Source organism: Macaca fascicularis, chromosome 3, assembly GCF_037993035.2.
Source record: "Macaca fascicularis isolate 582-1 chromosome 3, T2T-MFA8v1.1".
Classification (NCBI taxonomy): Eukaryota; Metazoa; Chordata; class Mammalia; order Primates; family Cercopithecidae; genus Macaca; species Macaca fascicularis.
This window is the reverse complement of record NC_088377.1, coordinates 147,882,359-147,901,440: the sequence shown is the minus strand read 5'-3', so window position 1 is coordinate 147,901,440 and position 19,082 is coordinate 147,882,359. Positions and strand designations below refer to the sequence as shown.

The window sequence follows — 19,082 nt, the reverse complement described above, 5'->3', positions numbered from 1 at the left end:
CTTATTTGGCTCACAGTTCTTCAGGTTGTACAAGCATGACTCCAGCATCTGCTTCTGGCTAGGACCTTAGGATGTCATTTCTCATGGTGGAATGTGAAGGGGGAGCAGGCATGTCATATGGCAAGGAGGGAGCAGGAGAGAGGTGTGAGGTGCCATACTTTTTCAACAACCAGCTCTCATGTGAACTAACACGGCGAGAACTCACTCATTACTGTTGGGAGGGCACCAAGCTATTCATGAAAGATCCACCCCCACCCATGACCCAAACGCCTCCCATCAGGCCCCCACATCCAACATTGAGGGTCAAATTTAACATGAGAGTTGGAGGAGACAAACATCCAAACTCTATTAGTGACATTTCAGAAAACATATAGAAGGTATTATCGTGGCCATCTTTGGGAAGGACAATCTACCATATCCTTTTATTTATTTTCATTGTGTAACAATTCTCGCTTCCTGTCTATTATACAGGTTTCTTGAGGATAAACCACGTGTGTTGCTTTTATAAGGAGCCACACATGCCCTGTATGGAATGTCACAAATATTCATCAGTAAGTGCTGACCAACTCAAAGGCTTAAAATCTAACTCATTGATGAGTCACAGAAGATCCAATGACTGATGCGGATCCACCCACTGTTCTTCGGTCCATCCTACCCTTACTGGTAGAGCAAAACTATACCAGAGAGACCTTTGTTCCTTTTAAACCAAGGCTGACTGCCAAGACTCATGGGAGCCACTGATGAGTATCAAATCTAGTCAGGGAGAAGGACATAAAGATGACTTCAAGGACTTGGAAAGTTCAAAGGGAGTGGTAAGACAGAAGATGAGAAAGGCAAGAGAAGGGAAAAGACAAGAGAATTTCCAGCACCAGAAACTGCTCTAGGTTAAGCAGACAGGACTCTATAAAAAGGCTATCTGGAAGCTCGCAGAGTCACTGAGAGGCTGGGAACTGGACTCAGAAGATGGCAGAAGTGTCAGAAATCTGGTACAACCAGAACAAAGCCAAAGTCATACCACAGAATCAGGGAGGACACTGTGCCACTGCCTCTGTTCACAGGATGCCATGGCTTGCATGGCTGCTGCCCGGATCACTGCTATTGCTACCCTGGAAACCAGAAGTGCTGCTGCAGCCGCCTCCACCCATGACAGCGATCATCTGCTGTGCCTGCTCCCTAGTGCTGTTCCCAGAAAGGTGCATCTGACTGGCTGAGCGAGTCACATGTCCACACATATCGCAAAGGAAAGCTAAGAGAGTGAGTACCATTGTCAGCTTTTCTCCCACCAAGGCTCACAATGTGGTGTTCCCTAAAATAGACAGGAAGTTCATATGATGGACAGCCAAATCATGGGCAAATGTCCACTCTATAGCCATTATGGATGGTTTATTCCCTAACCATTTATGAGACCCTGCCATGTGCCAGGCACTATTCTAGGCACTAAGAATAGAAAAATAAATAGGAAAGACATGGGGCTTATCTTTTTGTGGGGTGGGGGAGGGAAGACAATAAATGAAGACAATAAGGTATTTCAGATAGTGATAAATGCAATGAAGAAAATAAAGTTGTGTACTAGGATACAGGGTCACTGGGCAATGTATGGATATATGTGGAGCATGGGGAAGTGGGCAGGGGTTACTCTAATGGGATTGTCAAGGAAGGCCTCTCTGAGGAGGTAGGAGGAATTGGTCAGAGATCTGAAAGATTGAATGGAGTCAGCCAATGAAAAGGCCTGGAGAAGAACCTTCCAGGTAGAGGGAGAACAGAAGCAAATGTCTTGAGGTGGGCATACATGAGCAGCGCTGAAGGAAGAAACAGGAGCCGCTGTGCCTAGAGCAAAAGGAGCAGTGGGGAGTTCTGAGACGGTGTTGGAGTGGCAGCCTAGCAGTGTCAAGGTCTCCCTAATTGGTGTGAGAGCAGGTGTAGCAAAGGACACTTTACACCTGGAGACATGGTCCCCTTTCTTATGATGGTGGCAGTGCTGGCTTAGAAGTAGAATTCAAAATGGTTTTGTGGGCTTTCAGAAGTTTTCAATCTACTTGGCCACAATCTGCTATAAGAATATATTTTATTATATTTTATTCCACTACCCAGCATACACACATGCACATGTGTGCCATTTGATGACAGCCATGAGAAGACTATAGTATTAAAATTACATCCTCCTCCCCGTAAGTATTTGCTTTTAAAAAAAGATGACTTTCAGAGAAAAACTGCTTGAGCAAAAAAAAAAAAAAAAAAAGCCTGCCTGAGGGTGGATTTCGGGCCCAGCTGCATCTGAGTGAGGGCCAAGTAGGTGAAGAGATGGGGCAGCATCTTCTCAACCCTCTCAGGTTGCACATATGTGCGTGTGTGTGTGTGTGTGTGTGTGTGTGTGCGTGCGCGGGCGTGCGTATTGGGTACTCTCATATGTAAGATGGTTTATTTCATGTGTCAACTTGGCTAGGCTATGGTACCGATATTTGGTCAAACATCAGTCTGGATGTTGCTGTAAAGGCATTTTTTAGATGAGATTAACACTTAAATCAGTAGACTTTGAGTAAAGCAGATTACCCTCCATAATATGAGTGGGCCTCATCCAATTAGTTGAAGGCTTTAAGAAAAAACAGACTGAGGTCCCCCAAGTAAGACAGAATTCTGCCTCCAGACTGTCATCAAACAGAAGCTGCAACACCAAGTCTTCCCTGAGTCTTCAGTCTGCCAACCTAAATATATATGTAGGTTCTATTTCCATGGAGAACTCCAACAAATACAATATGTGTATATCATATATCTACATATTTATCTGTATCTATACCCAACATCTATACGTACAACAAAAGCTTCACAAAACACAATACTTACTCTTATGGCATACAACATAATCGGGCATTCCCTCTTCTCTTCTATTACAGAAAATAAATACTGATAACTTATTTCAGGCCTGTGAGACCTTCTCCTCCCTTTCCCCTGAGTTTCCAGTGCCTTCCTGCTGTTTCAATTCTGGGAGTGATAATGAGTCATAAAGTGGGAAGTAACTTAGAACTTTCTTATTTCATCCCTTATTTTACAAACAAAGAAACTGAGGAATAAGATAAAATTATTTGTCTTTCGTTCCTTTTATCCCAAAATATTGCCATTTGATAACAGCTGTGAGAAGACTATAGTATTAAAATTACATCCTCCTCCCCTTAAGTATTTGCTTTGAAAAGAGATGACTTTCAGAGAAAAACTGCTTGAGAAAAGAAAATGCCTGCCTGAGGGTGGATTTCAGGCCCAGCTGCATCTGAGTGAGGGCCAAGTAGGGAAAGAGATGGGGCAGCATCTTCTCAGCCCTCTCAGGTTGCACTTAACTGCCTGCCTGAGTATAAAATCACTTTCTTGGTAATTCACTTGGTAATTCACTGGCTGGTGACTCATTGACAGTTTTTGGTTCCTTCTGGATGCTTGTGCCTGGAGCCAAGACAGCTGTCTTTTGTTTTCTTGTATTGTTCATCATTAGAAGCTGGAGGCAGGTTCTGAAAGGATGAGTCCTTTAACCAGGAAAGGAAAGGCTCTGTCCAAAAGGCAGACAAGAGGCTGATAGGTGGATGGTGCCACAGATCCTGCATCACTCCTCCACAAAGCCCTAACACCTGCCGAGAACAAGGTTTTGGTTGGTTGAGTCCACCCAGCCCTTCATTTCCTGCCTGCTGATGCTGTCCACTGAGACCCCTGCAAGCTCCGTGAGGAGGCACTGCAATGGGCACAGGTTGGTGAACAGGATGGCAGGTCATGGGCAGCCTTGTACAGACCGATGTTCTGCCAAGAAACCTGATCTACAAGACTTTTTCACTCTTGAAGCCAACTTGGCACCTCAGTGAAACATGGAAAGTAAACAGCTTTCATTTTAAAACATTATTTTCTATTTTGGCTCTCTAGTTTAATTTGATTCATCTTTTGTAAATAGTAGAAATATTAAGGGAGCCTTTCTTTCTTTGAAGTCTCCAGAACTAGGTATCTCTGTGCATGTCTCTCTTACTTTCCGTACCAGAGTGTGAACTCTAAAAGCTACCATGTCTCAAACACTGTAGTATCCCCTATCAGAGCTATCACACTGCCAGGCACATAATGGAGACTTAGGAAGTATCTGTGGATGAATGAACATAGATAGGACTCATTATGTCAACTGGCCCACAAAGGAGCGGCAACCTCAGGCGAGGAGAAGGTATTTAGAAAGACTGTAAGGCAGCATTTCCCCAATTCTGAGGAAGACAGTTTTACGAAACACTCTTCCCCAAAAGAACTTCATAGTCATATCCATTTAGGAAACAATGCAATCGATTGTCCCATAAAGTGTAATTAAATACACATTGATATAATAAAGGCACTGAAAGGAGCTGCTGTAAAGACACCTCTATTTCTCACAGCTACCTGAACACGGGCCCCTGCTGCTGTTGAACTCTAACCTTGTGTAGAACTCTATAGATAAACTCATGTTTTGCAGAGCACACTGCAGGAAAATGCTGCTTTCAAGTAGAACTCTATAGATAAACTAATAGATACTCTATAGGTACTCTGTAGAACTCTATAGATAAACTCATGTTTTGCAGAGCACGCTGCAGGAAAATGCTGCTTCAAGTGCAGCATAAAAGGAATCTGGGAGTCACCACTCTGGTACTCAAAACAACAAAAAAGCTGAACAAACTCAAACTCAACAACTTTTCTCTTAGATCCAACAGAGAACTGAGGTCACACGGCAAACCGATGCTCCCAAAATTAGGGAGAGGCAGACAGGTGAATACAGAAAATCACAGTTTACCAGAGAAGAAACCTCTGTGGGAGCCAGGTACCAATACTAAACCATATTGATGTATTGCTGGAGGCTCAGCGTGGACAAGTTTGGGAGGTGAAAATGAAAACTGCAGTAGGAGCTAATCTTAAGGGGGTTCCCCATAACTCTGCAAATGCCACCTCCAGGAACGCCACCGAATTATCAGTGAAGATCAGAGCAAAACTCCCTGTGCATCAGGGGAAAGTCACCATTCTGAAATATGCCAGAGCATTCTGTTCTTCTAATGAGGTCTCCCTCAAGGGAAGCTACTTTCCAGAACCTAACCACCTGGGGTTCTGGTAGAGCCTAATCGACCTAGGGGAATGGAACTACCCAACTCCAGCCCCCTGTAGCCATCGTGTCTAACCTAAGAGGGGAAAACCAGAAGCACCTGGAAAGGTCACAGCCCTGATTCACAGTGTCTCTAGCAGACTGAGACCTAGTCACAGGACTACAGGCTGCTTCCCCTCCACATCATTAGGGTTCCTGTACAAAGACAGGGAAATACAATGGAAACTTGTGGAGAGGCCCAACATGAATGGCTGTGACTCAAGAGGGCTGGTAGAAAGAAAGCACCAGTAATGCTGAGAGAGATGCTATTTCCTCCACCTACCATAATTTCCTCTGCCCTCTACTTCCTGTGTTTACTCCTCATCCACCATGCCTCCCACCTACCCCAATCCTATCCATTCTCCAAGTTTCTCCTCTTGCATGAGGCTCCTGAGGACTCTGGCACACATACAGGTTAACACTTACGTCCCCAGATTCAAACATTAGCTGTTTTTTTTTTTTTTTTTTTCCCTGATGGTTTCATATTACCTCTTCAGAGTATCAGTTTCTTGAGAACAGGGATGTATGAATTATGAATTACTTGGTGACTTCACCTCCTTCTGGTGTGTGGCATCACTTGTTGGAGCAAAAGAGCCCCAGAAGCCAGCAGAGCTCAGGCAAGTGTTGCAAATGGGAGATGCAAAGATAAATCAAATCTTGATCCTGCCCTCCAGGAGTTTACCTGTTGATAGACTGAACAGGAAGAGAATGGCTACTGGTTAGCCCATGAGTTGGCTCTTTTTGCACAAAAAGGAAGACTGTGTAAAGACAGGAACTATCCCTGAAGAGGGGAGTAGACTCTCTGTGGAGCTTCTCTTGACTAGATCCTTCAGTGCAAGCCTGGGTGGACTGGGCACTGCTCTCAACAGCATGCGTCTGAGACCTGCTCACAAATTGCAGATACTTTCACACCTGACCTGCTGTGATTTATTGCACTGAAGCAAGAGGGGAAAAAAAACCCAAAAATGTATAAAACATGAAAATTTGACCCTTAAAGGTAGTGTGATTTCATCTCCAAAATACCTACCATTTGGCAAGGAGTTGGGTTAAGTTTCTAAGGAACAGTTGGATCTGATCTGAATTACCTAAACCAGAAGACACTTTCAGTCTAGAATCATTTCTTTCCTTTAGGGGAAAATGTCATGGTGTAATGAAAACAGTTAAAGAGCTGGTGCTTTGAGGTAGCAGGCCTGTCCCCACTCCACCTCTCCCTTCCTAGCCAAAGTAACCTTTCTGAACCCAGGTTTCCTCATCTCTGCAATGGACAATAATGACTAGCTTGCAGATTTGTTGTGAAAGTTAGAGATAACATATTCAAAATGCCAAGGGTGATAGTGGATATGAGTAGTACCCATTCTGATTATTTAGATAGAAATCCACCTGTTCAGTAAGACTCCTTCCACTGAAACTGCGAAAGCAAACTCTTGTAAAATGGAGTTATTTGCCTTCTTGATATGTCTTAAGTTCTGTCTCTTTCAATGTGATGTCAAAAATGACATCCTGATTAATTTTCAATGATCTATCCAGACTAAGAGCCAGTTTCATTTGAGTAAGAAAACTCAGGAAATTAGAGAGATCTTTATTTGTCACCCAGGCTGGGGCAATCATGGCTTATTGCAGCCTCAACCTACCCAGGCTCAGGTGATCCTCCCACTTCAGCCTCCCAAGTAGCTAGAACTACAGGTACATGCCACCACAGCTTTTTTTTGTTTTGTTTTTGTTTTGTTGGTTTTTTGTTTTGTTTTGTTTTGTTTTTTTATTTAAGAGATGGGGTTTCACCATGTTTCCCAGGCTGGTTTTGAATTCCTGGGCTCAAGTGATCCACCTGCCTTGGCCTCCAAAAGTGTTGGGATTACAGGCATGAGCCACTGTGCCTGGAAAGAGATCATATATTTTATAGAACTGATTAGCTCTTTTCACCCAGACCTCATGTGTAATGTGAGTGCCCTATGATTATCCTAGCAGTTCAGAATGAAAAATGAGTGAAATATTTGTGGAAAGCTTTGGGTAAATTTTTAGTTGGTTTTTGCCTTACTCTGGCGTAGAAGGATATTTCTTTTCCAGCTGGAAAACTTCTCTGTATCTTTCTTGGCCCTTGGTTCTTCCTTCCTTCAGAAATTTTAGACCTGCCCTGTTATGCAAGTTGTTTATTGTGGGTGAAAGCACTACATGCAGCTTCTCTTAGTTTTGGGCATTGGGAAAGTCCTTTGGGAGAAGTTCCAACCCTTATGACCTGATAGAGAGCTGAAGACAGTTCAGAAAATTCCAGGAGATTAGTGAGTTCTGCAGTTCCACAGGATCCAGATAGGTCTGGACCCAGAACTTCCCCAAGCACACTCTGATGGAGTTGGAACCAGGGGTCTCTAAGCATTTCCTCTCGTTTGTATCCAACCCCACATATTCCAGGGCCTCTAAGCCATGGTAAAGTTGGCTTGCCACTTCTTGACCTGAACATTGCCCCATGCCCTAGGCTTGGATCACACCCAGCTGTCCAAATATCTTGTTTTTTTCTGGGGGTGGAGGGGCTGGCAAGGAGTCAAGCCCTGGGTGAAATGGCAAAGCTTTTATTATGTAAGAAACCTGTTTGACTCGCTCATGCTAGAGTGGAGGTTTCATAATGCTGTGTCATTCCCCTAGTAGACGTGACTTGTGATTTGGCAGTTTCTAAAAGTGAAATTGGAATATGCAGAAGACATGGTCTCAGTTAGGTCTACAGAAATCATTCTTTTGATATCTGATTGACTTGCCCTGGAACACTGTCTTCAACTTAGGACTGCACTGTCTCACCCAATGTGAGAGACTGTAAATAATTGAACTCAGGCTGGTTTACATTTCCATTTTTTTACAATTTAAAATTTTAATTATTACCAAACAAAAATATCCACTCAAAATACAATTCAACAATGCAACAGTCATCTTACAGCAGAGAAATGCAGAGAAAAGCAAAACTGTAAGCGACTATGAATAAAGGGTGAATGTAGTCTCAAATCCTCAAAGAGCTGTGTTTATTTCGTTGATGAATAGATTATTCATATTCAGTTCTGGTGTGCTTTAAGGACTAAGATGCTCATTTTACAATTAGCACACATGTATATTGTCACCTGTTCTCCTTACAGAAATGTTCTTCCTCATGGTTAATGTTTCCCTTTGGTAACAGTTTTGCCAGTTCATATAAAGTATTTCATTTTTAAAACCCAGCATAAAGTATAGACTGAGTCTGAAAAGATTATAAATATAACAAACCAGAATACACAAGTTCCACATTTCAAAAGCCTCAATAACAAAAGAGAAAGATCAAATCCCTTATTAGTCTCTGTAAAGTCACTTATAAAGCTGCTGCTGATCCTATTAAACATGATATAACTGACCTTTTTTATTAAATTTTTATTATACTTTAAGTTCTGGGGTACATGTGCAGAATGTGCAGTTTTGTTACATAGGTATACATGTGCCATGGTGGTTTGCTGCACCCAACAATCCATCCCCTACATTAGGTATTTCTCCTAATGCTATCCCTCCTCTAGCCCCTCACCCCCTCACAGGCCCCCAGTGTATGATGTTCCCCTCCCTGTGTCCACGTGTTCTCATTATTCAACTCCCACTTATGAGTGAGAACATGTGATGTTTGGTTTTCTGTTTGTGTGTTAGTATGCTGAGAATGATGGTTTCCAGCTTCATCCATGTCCCTGCAAAGGACATGAACAACTCCTCCCTTATGGCTGCATAGTATTCCATGGTGTATATGTGCCACATTTTCTTTATCCAGTCTATCACTAATGGAAATTTGGGTTGTTTCCAAGTCTTTACTATTGTGAATATTGCCACAATAAGCATACGTGTGCCTGTGTTTTTATAGTAGAATGACTTATAACCCTTTGGGAAATGGGATTGCTGAGTCAAATGGTATTTCTAGTTCTAGATTCTTGAGGAATCACCACATTATCTTCCACAATGGTTGAACTGATTTAAGCTCCCACCAACAGAGTAAAGCATTCCTAATTCTCCACATCCTCTCCAGCATCTGTTGTTTAATGATTGCCATTCTAAATGGCGTGAGATGGTGTCTCATTGTGGTTTTGATTTGCATTGCTCTAATGACCAGTGATGATGAGCTTTTTTTCATGTTTGTTGGCTGCATAAATGTCTTCTTTTGAGAAGTGTCTATTCATATCCTTTGCTCACTTTTTGATGGGGTTGTTTTTTTCTTGTAAATTTGTTTAAGTTCTTTATAGATTCTGGATATTAGCCCTTTGTCAGATGGATAGATAACAAAAACTTTCTCCCATTCTATAGGTTGCCTGTTCACTCTAATGGTAGTTTCTTTTGCTGTGCAGAAGCACTTTAATTAAATCCCATTTTGGCTTTTGTTGCCATTGCTATTGGTATTTTAGACATGAAGTCTTTGCCCATGCCTATGTCCTGAATGGTATTTTTGTGGGTTTTCTTCTGGGGTTTTTATGGTTTTAGGTCTTAGGTTTAAGTCTTTAATCCGTCTTGAGTTAATTTTTGTATAAGGTGTAAGGAAGGGGTCCAGTTTCAGTTTTCTACATATGGCTAGCCAGTTTTCCCAACACCATTTATTAAATAGGAAATCCTTTCCCCATTGCTTGTGTCAGGTTTGTTAAACATCAGACGATTGTAGATGTGTGACATTATTTCTGAGGGTTCTGTTCTGTTCCATTGGTCTATATATCTGTTTTGGTACCAGTACCATGCTGTTTTGGTTACTGTACCTTTGTAGAGTAGTTCAAAGTCAGACAGCGTGATGCCTCCAGCTTAGGGTTGTCTTGGCTATGCGGGCTTCTTTTTGGTTCAATATGAAGTTTAAAGTAGTTTTTTCCAGTTCTGTGAAGAAAGTCAATGGTAGCTTGATGGGGATAGCATTGAATCTATAAATTACTTTGGGCAATATGGCCATTTTCACGATATTGATTCTTCCTATCCATGAGCATGGAATGTTTTTCCATTTGTTTGTGTCCTCTCTTATTTCCTTGAGCAGTGGTTTGTAGTTCTCCTTGAAGAGGTCCTTCACATCCCTTGTAAGTTGTTTTTCTAGATATCTTATTCTCTCAGTAGCAATTGTGAATGGGAGTTCACTCATGATTTGGCTCTCTGTTATTGGTGTATAAGAATGCTTGTGATTTTTGCACATTGATTTTGTATGCTGAGACTTTGCTGAAGTTGCTTATCAGCTTAAGGATATTTTGGGCTGAGACCATAAGGTTTTCTAAATATACAGTCATGTCATCTGCAAACAGAGACAATTTGACTTCCTCTTTTCCAAATTGAATACTCTTTATTTCTTTCTCTTGCCTGATTGCCCTGGCCAGAACTTCCAATACTATGTTGAATAGGAGTGGTGAGAGAGGACATCCTTGCCTTGTGCTGGTTTTCAAAGAGAATGCTTCCAGTTTATGCCCATTCAGTATGATATTGGCTGTGGGTCTGTCCTAAATAGCTCTTATTATTTTGAGATATATTCCATCGATACCCAGTTTATTGAGAGTTTTTAGCATGAAGGGCTATTGAATTTTGTTGAATGCCTTTTCTGCATCTATTGAGATAATCATGTGGTTTTTGTCATTGGTTCTGTTTATGTGATGGATTACATTTATTGATTTGTGTATGTTGAACCAGCCTTGCATCCAAAGATGAAGCTGACTTGATCGTGGTGGATAAGCTTTTTGATGTGCTGCTGGATTCAGTTTGCCAGTGTTTTATTGAGGATTTTTGCATCAATATTCATCAGGGATATTGGCCAGAAATTTTCGTTTTTTGTTGTGTCTCTGCCAAGTTTCGGTGTCAGGATAATGATGGCCTCATAAAATGAGTTAGGAAGGATTCCCTCTTTTTCTATTGTTTGGAATAGTTTCAGAAGGAATGGTACCAGCTCCTCTTTGTACCTCTGGTAGAATTCGCCTCTGAATCCATCTGGTCCTGGGCTTTTTTTGGTGGGTAGTCTACTAATTACTGCCTCAATTTCAGGACTTGTTATTGGTCTATTCAGGGATTCGACTTCTTCCTGGTTTAGAATTAGGAGGGTGTACGTGTCCAGGAATTTGTCCATTTCTTCCAGATTTTGTAGTTTATTTGTGTAGTGATGTTTATAGTATTCTCTGATGGTAGTTTGTATTTCGGTGGGATCAGTAGTGATATTTCCTATATCATTTTTGATTGCCTCTATTTGAGTCTTCTCTCTTTTCTTCTTTATTAGTCTGGATAGTGATCGATTTTGTTGATCTTTCCAAAAAACCAGCTCCTGGATTCATTGATTTTTTTGAAGGGTTTTTTGAGTCTCTATCTCCTTCAGTTCTGCTCTGATCTTAGTTATTTCTTGACTTCTGCTAGCTTTTGAATTTGTTTGCTCTTGCTTCTCTAGTTCTTTTTAACTGTGATGTTAGGGTGTCAATTTTAGATCTTTTCAGCTTCTCCTGTGGGCATTTAGTGCTATAAATTCCCCTCTACACACTGCTTTAAATGCGTCCCAGAGATTCTGGTATATTGTGTCTTTGTTCTCATTGGTTTTAAAGAACATCTTTTATTTCTGCCTCCATTTTGTCATTTACCCAGTAGTCACTCAGGAACAGGTTGTTTACTTTCCATGAAGTTATGTGGTTTTGAGTGAGTTTCTTAATCCTGAGTTCTATTTCTCTGTGGTCTGAGAGACTGTTTGTTATGATTTCCATTCTTTTGCATTTGCTGAGAAGTGTTTTTTACTTCCAATTATGTGGTCAATTTTAGAATAAGTGTGATGAGGTGTTGAGAAGAATGTATATTCTGTTGATTTGGGGTGGAGAGTTCTGTAGATATCTGTTAGGTCTGCTTGGTTCAGAACTGAGTTCAAGTCCTGAATATCCTTGTTAATTTTCTGTTTCATTGATCTATCTAATATTGACAGTAGGGTTTTAAAGTCACCTGCTATTATTGTGTGGGAATTGAAGTCTCTATGGAGGTCCCTAAGAACTTGCTTTATTAATCTGGGTGCTCCCGTATTGGGTGTATATATATTTAGGATAGTTAGCTCTTGTTGCATCTTGTTGTTGATCCCTTTACCATTATGTAATGCCCTTCTTTGTCTCTTTTGATCTTGTTGGTTTAAAGTCTGTTTTATCAGAGATTAGAATTGCAACTCCTGCTTTTTTTTTCTTTGCTTTCCATTTTCTTGGTAAATATTCCTCCATCCCTTTATTTTGAGCCTATGTGTGTCTTTGCACATGAGATGGGTCTCCTGAATACAGCACACTCATGGGTCTTGACTCTTAATCCAATTTGCCAGTCTGTGTCTTTTAATTGTGACATTGAGCCTATTTAAATTTAAGGTTAATATTGTTATTGTGGATTTGTTCCTGTCCTTATGATGCTAGCTGGTTATTTTGCCCATTAGTTGATGCAGTTGCTTCATAGTGTCCATGTTCTTTACAATCTGGTATGTTTTTGCAGTGGCTGGTACCAGTTGTTCCTTTCCATATTTAGTGCTTCCTTCAGGAGCTCTTGTAAGGCAGGCCTGGTAGTGATAAAATCTCTCAGCATTTGTTTGTCTTGAAATAATTTTATTTCTCCTTTGCTTATGAAGCTTAGTTTGGCTGGATAAGAAATTCTGGGTTGAAAATTCTTTTCTTCAAGCAAGTTGAATATTGGCCACCACTCTCTTCTGGCTTGTAGGATTTCTGCAGAGAGATCCACTGTTAGTCTGATGGGCTACCCTTGGTGGGTAACCCAACCTTTCTCTCTGGCTGCCCTTAACTTTTTTTCCTTCATTTCAACCTTCATGAATCTGACATTATGTGTCTTGGGGTTACTCTTCTTGAGGAGTAACTTTGAGGTGTTCTCTGTATTTCCTGAATTTGAATGTTGGCCTATCTTGCTAGGTTGGGGAAGTTCTCCTGGTAATATCCTGTAGAGTGTTTTCCAACTTGGTTCCATTCTCCCTGTCACTTTCAGGTATGCCAATCAAATGCAGATTTGGTCTTTTCACATAATCCCATATTACTTGGAGGATTTGTTCATTCCTTTTTATTCTTTTTTCTCTAATCTTGTCTTCTGACTTTATTTCATTAAGTTGATCTTCAGTCTCTGATATCCTTTCTTCCACTTGACTGATTCAGCTATTGATATTCATATATGCTTCACAAAATTCTCACGACTGGTTTATATTTCTAAATATTAAAGAACACTCCAGTGTTTTAGATCCACCTTTCTTATAGAAGCCTGCGAAACTCACTGGACTAATTGGAATGGTGATAGCTAACAATTGTAACACTTTTTGAGAACTTAATAGTATCAGGCATTTTCTAAGTGCTTTACATATATATGCTCATTCAACATGATGACCACCTTTTGTGATAGATATTATTACTACTCCCATTTTACAAATGGAGAAACTGAAACATGGACTGGTTAAGTCACACATCCAAAGTCATACAGCTGGAAAGTGGTCAGCTGGGAGCTGAACCCCAAAAGACCATATCTGGAGTCTCTTACACCATACTGCCTGTCCTAGAGTTGGAAGACCTAGGCTCCTGCCTTACTCTCCCACTGACTTGCAGGACAGGGTAAGAGAGATGTTACCATGCTTCACCCACTGAATGGTGTTTTTGTGAGGATCAACAGCAGAGCCAATCACCTAGTCACTCTAGCCAGAAATCTGAGAGTGTTCCTAGATTCTACCCCCATCTCTCTCATACGCACACCTCACATCCAATACAGCATTAAGCTTCACCCTTCTGGGTCCAAAAGTGACTTCCAATCAGTTCCCACCTAGTCTCACATCATTAGAATTCATCAACCAAGCTGCTTTCTAAGATCATGTTACTTCTGGTCTTAACTCTAAAGGACATTTCTCAGGAGGCTGAGGCAGGAGGACTGCTTGAGCCAGGGAGTTTGAGATCAGCCTGGGCAACATAGCAAAATTCCATCTAAAAATTTTTAAAATTAATTACATTTTTAAAATATAGAGGATATTTGTCATTTTTTGGCTGTATCTGAGCACCCTTCTATTTTGAGGAGACTTCCATTGTGTGAATCCTGGTGAGGGTCCATTCATTTGTTTTCTTGGCCCCCTGGAAGCTAGAGCACTGGGTCTGAATTTAACCACTCAGCTGCCCTTCTCTGAGATTTTGAGTCTGAATGATATAAAGAAGCAGGAAAGGTTTAGGATTTGTACTGGTGGTGTCAGTGGTAGCCAGGAACCAAGAGGAGTGGTGGTTGTTGGTTGTACCTATGTGAGCATTATAAACAGATTCCGCTTCTCTAAGCTGCCCAGCCTTCATTCCTATCCATTTTCTAAACCTAGTTCTCTGGTCTTCTCATGAGCTCTAGGAGCTACCAAATATCTAAGACTGGTTATCTATCTTAGTTACTGAAAACAACTGGAAATTCCATCACTAATCAGAGGTGGGCAACTGACAGCCTATGGCATATAGGACGGGAGCCACTAGTTGAATTATTATCTGTGGACACAAGGCATAAAAGGTCCATTGAAGATATGGCTTTGGGGAAACTGAATTGCTGCCACCATAAAATGGTTTGAAGGATATGAGAAATTTGAGGATAATAGAATTCTTTCTTTAAGGACTGAACAGCTAAAAGAAAGGGAATGATTAACTTAAATGACTAAACTATGGGCTCATGACGTGGACTGAAACTCGGAACTTTCTATAACTGTCCAAAAGGAAATTCTTATCTCTTACAACCACAGCACAGAGGGAGCTGAAAATTAAAAGCACAACTTAATCCTGTGGATTGCCAAATCACCCTGCCAGTTGAATTCACAGCCTTGCCATATTTTTTGTGTGAAATTTTTAGGGCACCAAGTCTCATTTCTGCACCTGCAACACTTAGCCAAGAGCCTAGCCCTCACTCAATAAATCTGTGTGAAATGAATGATAAATCTTCAAATTAAAAGTAAAATGTCTTATGTTAACATTGTTCTTTCTTCTAAATTAGCAAAGCAGCAATAAGGTAATGACTGTTATGATCACACGCTATGTGATTTTACCTTCAGTGGCATTAAAAATTAGTGACTCTTCTAATCCTATCACAGGCATCTCCAAGACAGACAAAAATTAGGAAGCATGCATTTCACTGTAGCTTGCAAAACAGCTTCATTTTGCTGCAATTATTTCCTCTTTGGAAATTGTCTTTGGGGATTGTTTCCTCTTTGAGACTTGTAAGCATTTAGTAAAATATCTCAATTATTTGGCATAGCCGTGGCTTTTAAGAAATGAACAATGGGGGCTGCAACATTTCAAGAGGCAATGTTGTCTTCTTTTGGCTACACACAGAGGGATTGCCCAAGAATCCCCAAAGAGAGTGGTGATCTAGGGATGAGCCCTTCTGAGTGTATGCCCTCCATGACCTAGGTGGGCAGGGCTGCAAAGGGAAAGTCAACCAATGGCCAAACCCTTTTTTCATTGATAGTAGAATAAGCCCAATATCTTCACTGGATCCTCAGTTCCTGGCTGCTGACACATGATGTAGAGTTTATGTGGTACCTTTTCAGACTTCAAGTATCTGGACAGGTATGACACAGACACCTGTTCTTGCTCTGTGAATACTGAGTAAGGATCTCAGACTTCCTGCCCCTACCAAGTTGCTGTTATGTATCCAAACCCCTCACTCTGTCAAAGTCACTGCTCTATCCTAATCCAAACGTCTCAGCATCTCATTTCAGAACGAACTTATTAGCTGCCTTCTAAGTGCCAGGTCTGAATGCAAGTCCCAGTTTCCGTATCTCCTATCTGTGTGACTGTGGGCAAGCTACTTCACTTTTCTGTTCCACTGGTTCTTCATCTCTAAAATAAGCATAATATTTCCTGTCAGAGGTATGATGAGAGTTAAGTATTACAGAAAGTATATATCACACTACCTCGCCATGGTTATACTTAATTATTATTTTTGCAACCAGTCCATCAGGTTCCACACCTCCCGTGACCACCTTTGACACGGTGGTTGGACTAACTTCCATGTTTGTTCTCCTACCTCTACATTTTCAGACCTTCCATATTAAAAAGGGTCTGTGTAATTCTAAAGTCTTTCAACAGAATGCAGGCTATTAGGCTGGCACAAAACAGAAATCTGCACTTCAGCACTTGGCTCAGGATCTTTTCCAAAAACTGCAACTGATATTCCCGAAAGATAGGAAAGGAGTCACGTCTCTTCTCACGGGTTGACTCTCACCTGAACTGACTGAGCACTGCTTCTCTTTGGTGCTTATTCCACTGGTTCTGCTCAAAGGTTGCTTTTGCTTTCATCATCTCTCCTTCAGGACACAGTGAATCATGTAAACAATTGTGTTTTCTTCTTTGCTGTGACTGCTAAGAAACACAAGGTCCTCTCTGGAAAATAGAAAACGGGGATTCTCTGCCTCGTGTTTAAAGATCTTACCCTTAAGATCTCTGTAACTGAACCAGCAATTTCACTTCTAAAATTTATTCTACATAAATACCCACAAAACTATAAAAATATGTATGTATAAGAATGTTTCATTGGAGCACAGTTAATAATAGAAAAAAAAATAAGAAAACTACCCACATGCCCACCAACAGGGATAGTTTAAATAAATTATGGACCATTTATGCAATGGATTAGTAACCAGCCATTAAAATAAAGCATTCGATCTACATTAACTGCCATGGAAAGGCTAGGATACATTCCAAGTCAGTAACAGTGATTTCTCAAGGGAGCCGACTTAAAAAGGGAAAAGGGAGCTTTTCACATATTACTTCATACAGTGATTTGAATCCTTACAAGTATTACTTTTGTAATAATTTCAAAAAAAATCTTAAGACATCACAACCTTTCACTTTTTACTTGGTGTAGTATATTATTACGTTAGAACTCTTAGAATAAATGTGTATTGCTTTTGGAATAATTTTCAAAGATAATCTTCAGCCCTCCCAATTATGTTTCAACAAAATTTCCTGCTTCCCACTTCCACCAGGTCTACCTCCAGATCAGAGGTGCGCTGTGAAAAATCCTTCTTGTAGCAGTAGGATTTATCTTGTGAGACTTATGTGGAACAATAAAAAGACAAGTTTTGGATGAATGACTGAAGGTCAACAAATCTTCATCCTATCAACTTAGAGGGCAATCACTCATTTATTCACTCAAAAAATAATTTCTGGAGACCCTACTCTAGGTGGTGTTCTAGGAACCAGAAATATATATACAAGACTGGCAATGCCATGCCTCAGTGGAGCATTCTTTCCAGTGAAAATCACTCTAATTAAAGAAAATTATTTATTTTGCTCTGTATTTCTTAAGTAGTACACTGGGCATGTTTTGAACCTGATCTTCTTAGATCAGCCTTCTGGAGGTGATCAGATATTGGAGATGTCCTCGGCCATAATAACTTGTCAGTAACTTTCAATGACAGAGGTAATGAAAGTATTTTGTAATATCCCCGATACAGGAACATGAAAATCACCCCAATTTAAAATGTTCTAAAATAAGGTCACTGATGTTTTTAAAGAATTTTAATAATATTTATGTGGAGAGTCCTTGTTGTTATATATTCATTCATTCATTCATTCATTCAACAAATATTTAGTGAGTGTTTATGATGTTCAAGGCACTAGGCTTGCTTTGGTGAAAGAAATAAAAGACAAAGACAAGCTCCCTGGTCATGAAGAATTTATCCCATGTAAGAGCAATAAGCTGAGACATACGAATGCTACCTAGATGTGTTCAAGTTCTTCTTCAGGTCTGACTTACACTCTTCTTTAACACTCAGTTAACAATAGTCTGAATCCCTATTCTCTTGACCACATGAGGTCCTGGTATTTAGCGATTTCCCCTCCCAAATCTAACTTTCTCTGGGAAACTTAAGGAGAGATCACATGTTCCGCAATTCCACTCCAACTGTGGTTGTAGCCTCCGCCCACAATATGGTGCTCAGTTCTCTCCAGCAGCTGTTGCAACCTCATGGCCTCATCTAGAACTTCCAGTACAATGCTGAATAGCAGTGGTGAGAGTGGATATCCTTGCCTTGTCCCTGATTTTAGGGGGAAGATATCCAGTCTTTCACCATTAAGTATCATGCTAGCTGTGATTTTTCCTATGCCCTTTATCAGGTTGGAAATCCCCTTATAATGCTTTTCTGAGAGTTTATCAGGAATAATTTTTGATTTAATTTTGTCAAATATTCTGTATTCTGATGATCATGAGTTTTCCTTTTTAGTCTGCTACTATCGTGAATTAGACTGACTTTTCAAAGTTAAACCAACTTTGCATTCCTAGGATAAATCCCACCGTTCATGATATATTACCCTGTTTAATAGATTATTTGATTTAAAAAATTTAGTTTAGATTTTTTGCACATATTCTCATGAGAGGTGTTAGTCTATAGTTTTTTCCCTTGTGATGTCTTTATCTGACTTTATTATAAGATAATGCTAGTCTCAAAGAATGAGTTGGGAATAAGTCCCTTCTCTTCATTTTTGTGGAAGTTTTTGTATAATTGATTTATTTCTTTCTTAAATGTTTGGTAAAATTCACTAGTGATGCTATATGGCCCTGGAATTTTCTTTGTTGGAATATTCTGGTTACAAATTCTATCTATGTAATAGATATAGGGACAGTCAAGTATTTATTTCTTCTTAAGTGAGTTTCAGTAGTTTGCATCTATTAAAGAATTTATTTCATCTCATTTGTCAAATGTATTGACATAATGGATAATATTTCCTTATGTTCTTTTTAATAATTCTAAAATCTATAGTTATATCACCACTTCCATTCCTGATATTGGTAATTTGTGTGTCCTTTATTTTTTTTTCTGATTGGTCTAGCTAGAGATGTATCAATTTTATTGATTTTCTCTAAGAACACATTTTTTGTTTTATTGATTATCTTTATTGATTTTCTGTTTCATCAGTCACTGATGTACACCCTAATCTTTATTATTTCCTTTCTTCTGCTTACTTCAGGTTTAATTTGCTCTTCTTTTTCTAGTTGTTATAGTATA

The 19,082-nt window shown here is 40.1% G+C and overlaps 1 long non-coding RNA gene across 1 annotated transcript in view; it reads left to right on the top strand.

The window, feature by feature from the left end:
- Positions 1 to 702: 702 nt before the first annotated feature.
- The window catches only part of LOC141409915 (uncharacterized), a 38,853-nt gene continuing 20,473 nt past the window's right edge, over positions 703 to 19,082 (top strand). The window contains exon 1 of the long non-coding RNA XR_012432780.1: positions 703 to 1,254. This is a non-coding gene — a long non-coding RNA (uncharacterized lncRNA). The remainder of the gene's footprint in view (positions 1,255 to 19,082) is intronic.